The sequence below is a fragment of the Bacillus rossius genome (assembly GCF_032445375.1).
Source record: "Bacillus rossius redtenbacheri isolate Brsri chromosome 9 unlocalized genomic scaffold, Brsri_v3 Brsri_v3_scf9_2, whole genome shotgun sequence".
NCBI classification, from domain to species: domain Eukaryota; kingdom Metazoa; phylum Arthropoda; class Insecta; order Phasmatodea; family Bacillidae; genus Bacillus; species Bacillus rossius.
The window spans coordinates 34,957,522-34,971,225 of record NW_026962013.1 but is presented as its reverse complement, the minus strand read 5'-3'; the positions used below and the strand labels follow the sequence as shown (position 1 = coordinate 34,971,225).

At 39.2% G+C, this 13,704-nt stretch overlaps 2 protein-coding genes across 6 annotated transcripts in view; one reads left to right on the top strand and one right to left on the bottom strand.

Moving 5' to 3' along the window:
• The window catches only part of LOC134543174 (progestin and adipoQ receptor family member 4), a 193,206-nt gene that overhangs the window by 89,875 nt on the left and 89,627 nt on the right, over positions 1-13,704 (bottom strand). The window lies entirely within an intron of this gene.
• Positions 1-13,704, top strand: part of LOC134543173 (UDP-glycosyltransferase UGT5-like) — a 97,495-nt gene that overhangs the window by 52,639 nt on the left and 31,152 nt on the right. Inside the window, exon 1 of one of the 5 annotated variants that reach the window (XM_063388054.1) lies at positions 9,172-9,308. The exons of the other annotated variants lie outside the window; for them this stretch is intronic. The gene's annotated coding sequence lies outside the window, so the exon portion shown is untranslated. Of the gene's footprint in view, positions 1-9,171; positions 9,309-13,704 lie in introns of those variants that run through there. 5 annotated transcript variants of the gene reach the window in all.

Here is a 13,704-nt window from a genome sequence, read left to right as displayed (position 1 = left end):
TTTCATAGCATATATATCATCCGGCAGTATGACGTCATGTACGCCATCTTGAAATTTGGACGCCATCTTGAAAATCTTTATTTATTATCCGATTTTAATGAAAAAAATTCCAAAATTCATCAAAAAATTAACGTATTTGAATTCTGTTTGATTATATCGATGTACGTCCTTGGTTCGATTCCCGGCGAGAGTAAACGGTCGATCCTTCCTCCATGAAAGCTACCTAGACTGATCTACCACCACCAGTACCAAGGTATATATCATCAACTGGTATGACATCATGTCCGCCATCTTGTCTTCATCCGCTGGAGACCACCATCTTGTTTTCGTCTGCTAGAGTGTGCCGATACCATGTAGTATAATTATCTGGTCACTATACTTGTGTCCTCAACTGTTGACATTGAACATTGACCTTGAACTTTGACCTTGACCTTGAAATTTGACCTTGACCTTGAAATTTGACTTTGTCCTGGAAATTTGACTTTGTCCTTGTCGACCATCATGGATCCGACATTTTATGTTCAGTACATGCTACCAGAGGATACCACCTGCTGGAGTACGCCATCTTGTGTGTGTGTGTACTTGTATTATAGAGTACATTTCCATCTGGATAATTTTATTCTAACCCGCTACAGTGCAGTAATCATTTATTACCGAGGTGCCCCCGCCATCTTGAAATTTGACCGCCATCTTGAAATCATGTAATAATGTAGCTAGAAAAGCGGGAAAAAATCCAAAATTCATTAAATAAATCACTCATTAACTTACATATCGATTCGATCCGCTCCAGTCCTTGGTTCGATCCTCGATCGATGCAAAACATTTAATTTTATGAAAAAAAAGTAATAATTCCAATAAACCATGTTCAACATTCTTAAAGAGACTTTAAATCATCTACTACCATCATCCTATCAGACATCAAGACCACCATATTGGAAATTCGTAATTGTAATGCTAGAGATTCGGGAAAAAGTTCAAAACTCATTAAATAAATTTGTAATCTATATACTGATTGATAAGATCGACTAAGGTCCTTGACACGATCCTGGACGAAGCTAAAATAAATTTAATTAAAATACCAGAAAAGTGTAAGGTTCGAGGAATAAAACACCTAAAAGTCTTTTACAAACATAATATTTATTACACAATTTCTATCCTACTACAGAATCACTTGCGAAAGCCAGCAATCTTATAAACATTTAGCCCTGCATAGACGTACAACGACTACTTCTTAGCTCCAAATGGCTCCAAATGCTCCAAACGGCCTCCAAATGGCTCCAAAAGCTCCAACAGCCTCCAAATGCTTAACACAGTTCCAAATGGCTCCAAATGCTCCAAACGGCCTCCAAATGCTTGACAGCTCCAAATGTTTCCAGCAGCTCCAAATGCTCCAAATGCTTGACAGCTCCAAATGCTTCAAAAGGCTCCAAATGCTTGACAGCTCCAAATGCTTCAAAAGGCTCCAAATGCTCCAAATGCTCCAAACGGCCTCCAAATGGCTCCAACAGCTCCAACAGCCTCCAAATGCTTGACAGCTCCAAATGTTTCCAGCAGCTCCAAATGCTCCAAATTCTTGACAGCTCCAAATGCTTCAAAAGGCTCCAAATGCTCCAAATGACTCCAAAAGGCTCCAAATGCTCCAACAGCCCCAAAAAAAAGGCTCCAAATGCTCCAACAGCCTCCAATGCATAACACAGCTCCAAATGGCTCCAACAGCCTCCAAATGCTTAACACAGCTCTAAATGGCTCCAAATGCTCCAAACGGCCTCCAAATGCTTGACAGCTCCAAATGTCTCCAGCAGCTCCAAATGCTCCAACAGCTCCAAAAAAAGGCTCCAAATGCTCCAACAGCCTCCAAATGCTTAACACAGCTCCAAATGGCTCCAAATGCTTGACAGCTCCAAATGCATAACACAGCTCCAAATGGCTCCAAATGGCTCCAACAGCTCCAAAAGACTCCAAATGCTTCAAAAGGCTCCAATTGCTCCAAGAGCTCCATCTTCAATTGGTTCCAACTGATTCCTATTACTTTTATCGAACTTGGCATGATTACTAACATGTCTTTATCAGTATACATTTTGACTGGCAGTGGTAACGTTTTTTACACCTTTAAGTTATAAGTTTTATTTAGAAATCAGATTTCGATAAATGATAGCTTCCATCTGGAAAGAAAATATATTAATTTATCTTCAAGTTTATACACATACATTTAATTTAATCCATTATTGTATGTAGCCAGCTTCCCTCAGTTCTTTGAGTATGAAGGATATTTCTTTAATGTTTGAATAGTTTCCTGCACAAAGCGATCCATGTAGTAGTCGTAGCCTGTTAACCAATATGTTAGGATCTTCCCATGAGGTATAATCAATCTCTTCTGCTGCCTTCATCATCCTTGCATGTTTATAATAAATATTATCTCTGGTGTCTATCGTTTTAACACCAACCACAAGGTCACTTTCGTCATCTTGCCAGTGATTATCACAAGCTTGATCAGGATAATTTATTTTATTACGTCGTTTCCATCGTTTTGGTCTCAAACCACCGTCACAGTCTTCGCTCTTGCATGCTTTTGGTGCTTCAGTACAGTACTCAATCATGTCAGCCTCAGATGTGTCACCACAATCTTCAATCATGCCAGCTTCTGATGTGTCACCACAGTCTTCAATCATGTCAGCACCACAAACTTGATCAGGATAATTTATTTTATTACGTCGTTTCCATCGTTTTGGTCTCAGACTGCCATCACAGTCTTCGATCTTGCCTGCTTTAGGTGTTTCAGTACAGTACTCAATCATGTCAGCCTCAGATGTGTCACCACAGTCTTCAATCATGCCAGCCTCAGATGATTCATCAAAGTCTTCGACCTTGTAAGCTTCAGGTGGTTCTCCATCTTTCACATTTTCATGGAGACGACTAGATATTGGAGTAAATATAAGTTCACAAGCTAGCAGAATATATTTATGTATTTATAATGTATTTATATATTCTGCTAGCTTGTGAACTTCTCATTGTTGAACAAAGATAGAGTTCTAGTACAAGCCAGAATTTTATGTATTTTTTTATTTTATTTTTTTTTAATTTTTTATTAATTTATTTTTATTTTTTATTATTTTTTTCCCTGAAATTTTATGATATCAAAGAAAACTTGCGGTGGTTTTCTCCGTGTGCTCCTGATTATTCTTGTCAATATTATGGTGGATTTCTCCGTGTGCTCCCGTTTATTCTTGACAATATTATGGTAGTTTTCTCCGTGTGCTCCTGATTATTCTTGACAATATTTTGATGGTTTTCTCTGGGTGCTTCTGATTATTCCTGACTAGACATCTGATGGTTTTCTCCGAGTGCTTCTGGTTACTGATGAGGAATTGATCTCTGCATGAAGAATTTTTTACTTAATGAGTCATGTCATTTTTTATTCAAGGTTGCATTTCATTATTGAAATTCTGCCAATAAATCAGCACTTGTAATATTTTTATCAGGTGGAAATTTAAAAAAAAAAAAAAATATCATTACTCAGTCAAATAATCTCTGAGAAATCTAAGAAGCACTAAAAGGATGGACGAACTTCCTTCTCCTTGGAGTCTAGCGAAGCCATCCTTCTTTTGCGATCGTTAGTGAGCATCCCGCATCCCGCATAAAAGAACTAAATATTATTTACCTGCAAGTAACATGTGGCGACATCTGTTGTTGAAAAGCAGAACTACTTGCAACAAGTACCTTTGAATGAGATAAATTAATTCTCGCTGATGAAATAATTAAAAAATTCTATTTAAGTAATATATCTAACTTAAAACTCTTAGTTTGCATCTGGAATTAGTCTCAATAACTAATATGAATCCTGAAACGGGATTTGTTGCTGTATCAAAACGTCATCACTGTAGATACTGTAGCAAGGTGTTTACCTTGAGAAAGAATGCTAAACGACATGAGAGAAGTGAGTGTAATTTGGGTCCTTGTCAAAAACCATTTCATTGCAGTCAGTGTCAGAAATCCTTTGGTAGAAGATATTACTTGGATAGACATTACAAGACCTGTACAATTAAGATGAATAAAGATAACGAAGACTGGGCTACAACATCGCGGTTGAGGAACGAAGGCGAAAAAGCTAATGCTAAAATTACTGATCTAGATCAAGATAATAATTTAAAATTTAAAACAAACGAAGGAGGTTGTAACCACATTAGAAATGAAAATATATTTACTCCAATATCTAGTCGTCTCCATGAAAATGTGAAAGATGGAGAACCACCTGAAGCTTACAAGGTCGAAGACTTTGATGAATCATCTGAGGCTGGCATGATTGAAGACTGTGGTGACACATCTGAGGCTGACATGATTGAGTACTGTACTGAAACACCTAAAGCAGGCAAGATCGAAGACTGTGATGGCAGTCTGAGACCAAAACGATGGAAACGACGTAATAAAATAAATTATCCTGATCAAGTTTGTGGTGCTGACATGATTGAAGACTGTGGTGACACATCAGAAGCTGGCATGATTGAAGATTGTGGTGACACATCTGAGGCTGACATGATTGAGTACTGTACTGAAGCACCAAAAGCATGCAAGAGCGAAGACTGTGACGGTGGTTTGAGACCAAAACGATGGAAACGACGTAATAAAATAAATTATCCTGATCAAGCTTGTGATAATCACTGGCAAGATGACGAAAGTGACCTTGTGGTTGGTGTTAAAACGATAGACACCAGAGATAATATTTATTATAAACATGCAAGGATGATGAAGGCAGCAGAAGAGATTGATTATACCTCATGGGAAGATCCTAACATATTGGTTAACAGGCTACGACTACTACATGGATCGCTTTGTGCAGGAAACTATTCAAACATTAAAGAAATATCCTTCATACTCAAAGAACTGAGGGAAGCTGGCTACATACAATAATGGATTAAATTAAATGTATGTGTATAAACTTGAAGATAAATTAATATATTTTCTTTCCAGATGGAAGCTATCATTTATCGAAATCTGATTTCTAAATAAAACTTATAACTTAAAGGTGTAAAAAACGTTACCACTGCCAGTCAAAATGTATACTGATAAAGACATGTTAGTAATCATGCCAAGTTCGATAAAAGTAATAGGAATCAGTTGGAACCAATTGAAGATGGAGCTCTTGGAGCAATTGGAGCCTTTTGAAGCATTTGGAGTCTTTTGGAGCTGTTGGAGCCATTTGGAGCCATTTGGAGCTGTGTTATGCATTTGGAGCTGTCAAGCATTTGGAGCCATTTGGAGCTGTGTTAAGCATTTGGAGGCTGTTGGAGCATTTGGAGCCTTTTTTTGGAGCTGTTGGAGCATTTGGAGCTGCTGGAGACATTTGGAGCTGTCAAGCATTTGGAGGCCGTTTGGAGCATTTGGAGCCATTTAGAGCTGTGTTAAGCATTTGGAGGCTGTTGGAGCCATTTGGAGCTGTGTTATGCATTGGAGGCTGTTGGAGCATTTGGAGCCTTTTTTTTGGGGCTGTTGGAGCATTTGGAGCCTTTTGGAGTCATTTGGAGCATTTGGAGCCTTTTGAAGCATTTGGAGCTGTCAAGAATTTGGAGCATTTGGAGCTGCTGGAAACATTTGGAGCTGTCAAGCATTTGGAGGCTGTTGGAGCTGTTGGAGCCATTTGGAGGCCGTTTGGAGCATTTGGAGCATTTGGAGCCTTTTGAAGCATTTGGAGCTGTCAAGCATTTGGAGCCTTTTGAAGCATTTGGAGCTGTCAAGCATTTGGAGCATTTGGAGCTGCTGGAAACATTTGGAGCTGTCAAGCATTTGGAGGCCGTTTGGAGCATTTGGAGCCATTTGGAACTGTGTTAAGCATTTGGAGGCTGTTGGAGCTTTTGGAGCCATTTGGAGGCCGTTTGGAGCATTTGGAGCCATTTGGAGCTAAGAAGTAGTCGTTGTACGTCTATGCAGGGCTAAATGTTTATAAGATTGCTGGCTTTCGCAAGTGATTCTGTAGTAGGATAGAAATTGTGTAATAAATATTATGTTTGTAAAAGACTTTTAGGTGTTTTATTCCTCGAACCTTACACTTTTCTGGTATTTTAATTAAATTTATTTTAGCTTCGTCCAGGATCGTGTCAAGGACCTTAGTCGATCTTATCAATCAGTATATAGATTACAAATTTATTTAATGAGTTTTGAACTTTTTCCCGAATCTCTAGCATTACAATTACGAATTTCCAATATGGTGGTCTTGATGTCTGATAGGATGATGGTAGTAGATGATTTAAAGTCTCTTTAAGAATGTTGAACATGGTTTATTGGAATTATTACTTTTTTTTCATAAAATTAAATGTTTTGCATCGATCGAGGATCGAACCAAGGACTGGAGCGGATCGAATCGATATGTAAGTTAATGAGTGATTTATTTAATGAATTTTGGATTTTTTCCCGCTTTTCTAGCTACATTATTACATGATTTCAAGATGGCGGTCAAATTTCAAGATGGCGGGGGCACCTCGGTAATAAATGATTACTGCACTGTAGCGGGTTAGAATAAAATTATCCAGATGGAAATGTACTCTATAATACAAGTACACACACACACAAGATGGCGTACTCCAGCAGGTGGTATCCTCTGGTAGCATGTACTGAACATAAAATGTCGGATCCATGATGGTCGACAAGGACAAAGTCAAATTTCCAGGACAAAGTCAAATTTCAAGGTCAAGGTCAAATTTCAAGGTCAAGGTCAAAGTTCAAGGTCAATGTTCAATGTCAACAGTTGAGGACACAAGTATAGTGACCAGATAATTATACTACATGGTATCGGCACACTCTAGCAGACGAAAACAAGATGGTGGTCTCCAGCGGATGAAGACAAGATGGCGGACATGATGTCATACCAGTTGATGATATATACCTTGGTACTGGTGGTGGTAGATCAGTCTAGGTAGCTTTCATGGAGGAAGGATCGACCGTTTACTCTCGCCGGGAATCGAACCAAGGACGTACATCGATATAATCAAACAGAATTCAAATACGTTAATTTTTTGATGAATTTTGGAATTTTTTTCATTAAAATCGGATAATAAATAAAGATTTTCAAGATGGCGTCCAAATTTCAAGATGGCGTACATGACGTCATACTGCCGGATGATATATATGCTATGAAAAAAGTGGTGGGAGTCAGTATGCCAGCAGTCACTGTGAGGGAAGGATCGGTCGCCATTTTTTTTTGCCCTCACCGGGTTCGAACCGAGGACTCCGAACTCCGTGTCGTAAAAGTTTTTTTTTTAAATATTTTTTATTAAAATTTTATTATTTGAATTTTTTTATAATTTTTAAAAAAAATTTCATTAAAATGGGATAATAAATAAAAAAGTTAAAGATGGCGGCCGTAACGAAAATTGCACCGGTGACGTCATCATCCAATATGGCGGCAATCACATCACCGGAATTTTCGAGAATACACAATTACGTCATCCAAAATGGCGGATCCAAGATGGCGGATCCAAAATGGCCGCCGGGGTCAAGGTCAAGGTCACAACCATCCAAGATGGCGGTCATAATCCTAGATGACGTCAGAGGCTTATCGGAGGCTGTAGACAAGGATGCTTAAGCCTCTTTTAGGAATTTGGGTTCTTTCTAGGGCAAAACGACTTTTGAGGATTTTTTGAAATTCTAATTTTTGGATTGTGGAATTTTTTGAGAAGTTTTGGCGGAATTTTTTTCACAGAAATGTAAATTTTGACGAATTTTGAGGAATTTTGGGCAATTTTTGCCCAATTTTGGCGAATTTTGAGGGTCAAAGGTCAAGGTCAAACTTGTCCCGTTACGCTATGTCCCGTTACACTCCTCCAAGATGGCCGCCGTGACGTCACAATGAAACAATCTTCAATCCTCAGCCAGAAGCCGTGTGCCAGTTCCGGCTATCCTATACTACTAATAAGATTTACCGGCACGCAGAACTCAGTGATGTAAGCGTTGCAGCTTCCACGAGTGACGGTCACGCCCGCCTTGTTCCGCGAACTCCATAAGACTGCCGTCAGAGGGGAGGTACAGCGCTCTCGCGCGCCACATCCATAAAGCACTAATAAATGCTTTACGTAAAATTTAACATCTAAACATGTTACAATTTACTTTTTTAAATTACCCACGTGGATGACGACTGACAGAAGGTCTAAATATGTGTGTTTTATCAATATGGTATTTTATTTTGTTCTATTTGATAAACACCAGTCAAACGAGAGACTGTTCGTCGCTTGTGGGCTACTCCGTTTCCTGGAGCCCGACTCTTTATATATTAGTAAATACATTTAAATGATATATACTACGTATTAAATCTGGCCTGGGGCCACAAAATATATCAAGACGTTCGTCAAACCAGGTATTCTTAACTATTAAGTGATCACACGCATACTTAACCACGCACTTTCTTTTGTGAATATTATGAGTTTACATAAATTCTTACGGGAATGAAATACACTGGTACTCATACAGGTGCCCAACACATGGCACAGAGCACTTACTTAGTTGCGGACACAATCACTAACTTGACTCGTGAGGACGTGATACAAGGGTGCCTTCCGCCAGCGGGGACTGGTACTGGCGGGGTGGAGACCGGGCTTTTACTATCATAGGAGGAACGACGTCAAATCTCAAAGTTTAAATGCACATCTGTGTTGTGAAAAGCTGCCGAGATATTAATTATAAAATCTCATTAATTCGCCTTTCAGCACGGGAGCTTATAAACAAAACACTGCAACTCAGCAACAAATAAACATTTGTACTTCAATAAAAACACCTAGTAGTACCTAATAAAAATGGCAATTCTTAAAAAAAATTTGACTGTCCAAAAAATATGATATTATTTTCGATATGATAAAATTCGACTTGGAAAATTTTAATTTCGATAGATAAAACTTATACAGGATTTCTTTTAAAAACATTTTCTATTTAGTAACTGTCTTTTGGGTCTTCCAAATATTGGAACTCTTTCTGTAAACAGTAAGAATTTTGATTTTAGTCGAGGCTATGGGTAAAATTGAAGAAGTAAACATGGGTGGGGGGGGGGATTACACCCATTGTGTTCGCACCCGGGCGAGCGACGAACTTTGGATACGTTCAGGGACTGATTGGGGTTGGGGGTCAGTATCAGTAGGCTTTCCCCACTGCTCGGGATTAGAGTGGTAACACTGCAGACGGCGCGGCGCGCAAGAGTAAGTCGTTGTGTTGGTAGAAAGCGACGTGCTGCTTTCGTCGCCGCAAAGTTGCTCGTCCTGTACAGTCTAAAGAAAGAGCTGTGTCATTGCCGAAGGTTGAAACTGGGCAGTACAACACTGGTAATCAACGGGGTGAGTACAGCGGGAATACATAATTTTCCATAATAGTTTGGCAGGACAAAATCTTTGCCGATTTAAATCGAGAATGTGTCTTTTGTTTTATATTTTGCCACGTTTTGTAAATACATTCGTATTATAGGTTAAGTAAATTCAGGTTATGAACCACAAACAAGTCGTGATGCAATGTAATATGCGGGATAACTAAAAAAAAAAAAAAGGTACTTTAATTTATTATGTTGGCTAAAATGTATTATAGGAAATTTTAAAATGGAATAAAACAAATGAAATATGTAACCACGGTGCTGCCATCTGTGACGGATGACGCGAACTAAAGTTCACAAAGCCGAGGAAACTTTTATAGTACCTATTAAAGGCTAGCCTACAAATGATTTAGCACAGAAAATAGCACATGCACTCGCACAGGGCACACGCACAGCACAGAACTTCAACATACAATTAAATAACGCACGCACAGAGAAATCGGAAGTTTATACAAAATATTTACGAAAATTAAAGGAAGTGCAGCGAAGGAAAAATTGTGTACATGTATTGGTAGCCTTGTCAGAGGAAGAAAAGCTGATATATGTGTTTAATTGTGTTGCACGCGCTATGTGAGGATCGATGAAAAGGAAAAGAATTTGGTTTAAGGTAGCAAAAATCACAATTTCCCTCCAGGTCTCTGAACAATCGTACACTTCTAACATTAGAGTGTCCTTCTAAAGGGTACAATGTTACAGACCTTTACATTGTATGGCATGTTAAAGGCCGGGCTACATTCGCAATAGCACGCAAACAACACACAGATAGCACACACGCATAGAGATAGCACAGAGCTTGATGCTACATTCACGCACAACACAACACACAAGAATACCGGAAGCATTCAAAAAAGTTTTTTAAATGTATAACTTCCGTTAACAATTTTGATCACTGAAGTTGGCATAAGTGACGTTTGTTTAGATTCGTGTGTTGTTATTGTGGTACGGTTTTCGTTAAACCCATAAATATTTTAAGTACTTCAATGTTTACATACAAAACACAATGAGCATTCAAAAATACATATCACTGTTTATTTCAAATCCGGCTTCTATAAAACATTCATACACGGACTTCCAAGCATTTAATTTAGCTTCTTCATTTTTTTGTATCCTGCGTATCCCCTGTCATACAAAATATTTCTACTTTCTATTACAGCTATCATAAAGCTATCAAATGTACCTTCCATTTTTATGTTATCGTGTGTTTGAAAACAATAACAAACTAGGTACTCAAGTCAACAGCACCAATACTTTCGTGAGAACAGCACCAATACTTTCGTGACAATTGTTGTTTTATAAGCCCACTAGAGTAGTACTTAAACTGTTTGCTGATTGGCTACCACCAGGTTCGCGCACAGAAAATAACCTAAAAGTTAAAAGTTAACGAACTTTCTTTGCGCCGATCCTGTGCTATTTTTCTGTGCGCGTGCTATTTGCCAATGTGGCAGCTCATATCTAATAGTGTATGTTGAACTTCTGTGCGTCTGTGCTGTTTGCGTGCTATTGCGAATGTAGCCCGGGCTTTACGTATTTAAAACTTTTTTCTGCACAGGAACTTTCAATCTGTAGTTCTAAAATGCTATAAAAATCGTAACTATATAACTAAAAAATGTAAACAACACTAAATGAAAATATGTCGTTTTGGCGCCATTAAGGAAAACTGGCATAAAAATATTGTGAAACACTGAATTAAAATGTATGACGCCTTGCAAGGTAATTCTCTATTCATTTACACAATACTTTCAGTTGATGTGAAATCCTTGTTCGCACAAGGCATTAACGATCGCCTGCCACGCATTTATCTTGGCTTCTTCATTTTTGAACCCTGCCAGGGTTTTATCAAATAAAATTGGTTTGCTTTCAACCAGGCAAACTACACTTATGTCGAAATTAGTCTCTTCATTCATGTTGAAGTTGAAATTGAAGGAGACTATTTAACTTCCCGCGCCTAATATCAAAACAATAATGTACAAGTCAGTCAAATTACGCACGCATTTAACATTTACAATTGCGCATGACCTCGGTGGTAAGCCAGTTTTCATTGGTCAGCGAGCAGCGCACAGCGCACACGCACAGAGAATATTGTTACGAATGTTAGCAAGGCCACGTCACGCGCAGGTAGAGGTGGGTTGTTACAGCAATTTTCGGTATCTGTTCCATCCTGATACTGATACAGTAATGTACTAGTTACAAGTATCTGATACTTCTGTATCAGATAGAGCAGTAGCGGTCCCAGGAAGCAACAAGGTATCAGCATTCTCGTTACAGGTTACACATCCTCCGTGCCGTCATCACCAGCGTAAAAAGGTATCGGTGTTTCTGATACATTATTTATCACGCCCGGTAATTCTCTACCTCTGTTACGCTTATGCCCGCCTAAATACAGCCAGTATCAATCAGTTCAACATCACTGCAGTTACTCCTGGCCGTCTATTACCACGTACATTGTTGCGGGCTGTCATGCTTTGTAGTTAGTATCTTTATAGTGGAATAAGGAATGGATAAGTGCAAGAAAAAGACTTCATTTGTGTGGAATTTTTTCACGGAAAATATTGAGTTTGCTAAGTGTAATTTGTGTAAACAAAAACTGAGTTATAATGCAATACTATTTGTTAAATAGTGACTGAACTTGCAAAGTTTTTTTTTTTTTATCGATATTGGCACTGCTATCTGCCTGATGTAACTCAAATGTCTATTGATATAGTATGCTCACTAATGTACCTATCTGTTTTTTTTTTTTAAATTTTTGATAAAATCGTAAATTTTTAATGTATGAAAACACTAGTTACTAATTGTTTTCAAAAAAAGAAAGTCCATATGTTGATTACACATCTGTTATTAGGGTCAACTGAGAATTTATTTGCATTTTCAAAGTTGTTAAGTGCACAAATATAAATATTATGTCTTTTATTAATGTACTTTTTAATATTAAAATTTCATTAGTTTTATTATTGAACGAGACGGTGTTTTAGCTTTGATCCCTAGATCGTGGATCCACATATATATCACCTAAGGATGATGGATCTAGAACCAGTGTCCTTGGTCTTGTATCGCTATTAGCGTACTAACTAGAGTCTTCAGTCTTCGCAAGAAGCACGCACTGCGCACTGAGAGTACTTTGAAGTAGGACAATAAACAAAACGACTTGTAACAATTTCGCTCTGCGCCTCTCCTTCAACGCCTTCCCCTGCGCTTCCTCCCCTACATTCTTTCCCTTCTTTATCCCTTATTCGTCGTGCTGCTCCCTCCCCTTTCACAATCTCCGCCCAAGTGACCGTCATCTGGGATCGGGTTCTGCGCACATTGGCCGTGGTGTTGTTTAAGGCGAATTCTACACTGATACTAAAGTACTTGATACTTGAATAGTGTACTCGTTTGCCGTTCCTGATACAAGCGCGTATCATGTTGATACTCTGCGACCCACCTCTACGCGCAGGTGCACGCCGTAACATGAGATGTGCCGTGCGCACCTGGGTCGCCGCTTTATCTCCCTCCAGCCCTCCGCACTCCCCGCGTGGCGCCCTGCCTTTGACACGTAACTGACACCGGACAGCTGGGAGTTGCGCGAGCCGCCGACACGTGTTTTCGAGAGATTTCTGCCGTCGGGACGGCTCGGAGTGACGCGACAGGCCCCGGCCGCTCTCGTGAGTTCCAGAAATTGCGGCTGATAGATAAAACGAGGACGGCGGCCTCGAGAGAGTGAGTCTGAGTGAGTTCGGAGTGTTCAGTCGGGAGTTTTCCCGCAGTGGAGTTTCCGGGCGATAGAGTCGCGGGCGCGGCGGAGTCCCGAGTGAAGTTGCGAGCGAGAGTCGTGTGGGATCTCGGTGAAGAGGAAGTGCGGCGGCGGAGTGTGGCGACGGAGTCCCGCGGCGGAGACCCACGAGGGGTGCTGCGGCGAGACTTGCGCCATAGGTGCGGCCCAGCGAGGTGTGTGGAACGAGTAACTGGGGAATTAACATTTCTTTAAGTGTAATTAATTATTTGCCAATTTAGAAGATTATTTGTAAGTGACAAGTAGTGGTAATAAATAAAACTGTGTAGTGAAATCTTTAATTGGGCTATCCTTTACGAACCCGCGTTAAATCGAAACATTTTTGGTGTCAGAAGTGGGATAGCCCTAATTAATAGATTTAGGATTCAGTTACATTATTAGAATAAAAGTTAAGAAATCGGATTTAGTTGTTCGAGAATAAAGTTAGTGTTTAGTTTTTTAGTGAATTTAAATGTCTAGAGTTAGTTTGAGTAAACTGTAGTTAGTGTTAGTTTTGAATGTAATAAAGTTATTGTTAGAAGGTTCGGCAAGGTCATTTAAAATTAACAACAGTTTAAAAAAATAATTATTTAGGTTGTTTAATTAGTAAATGCTTTAG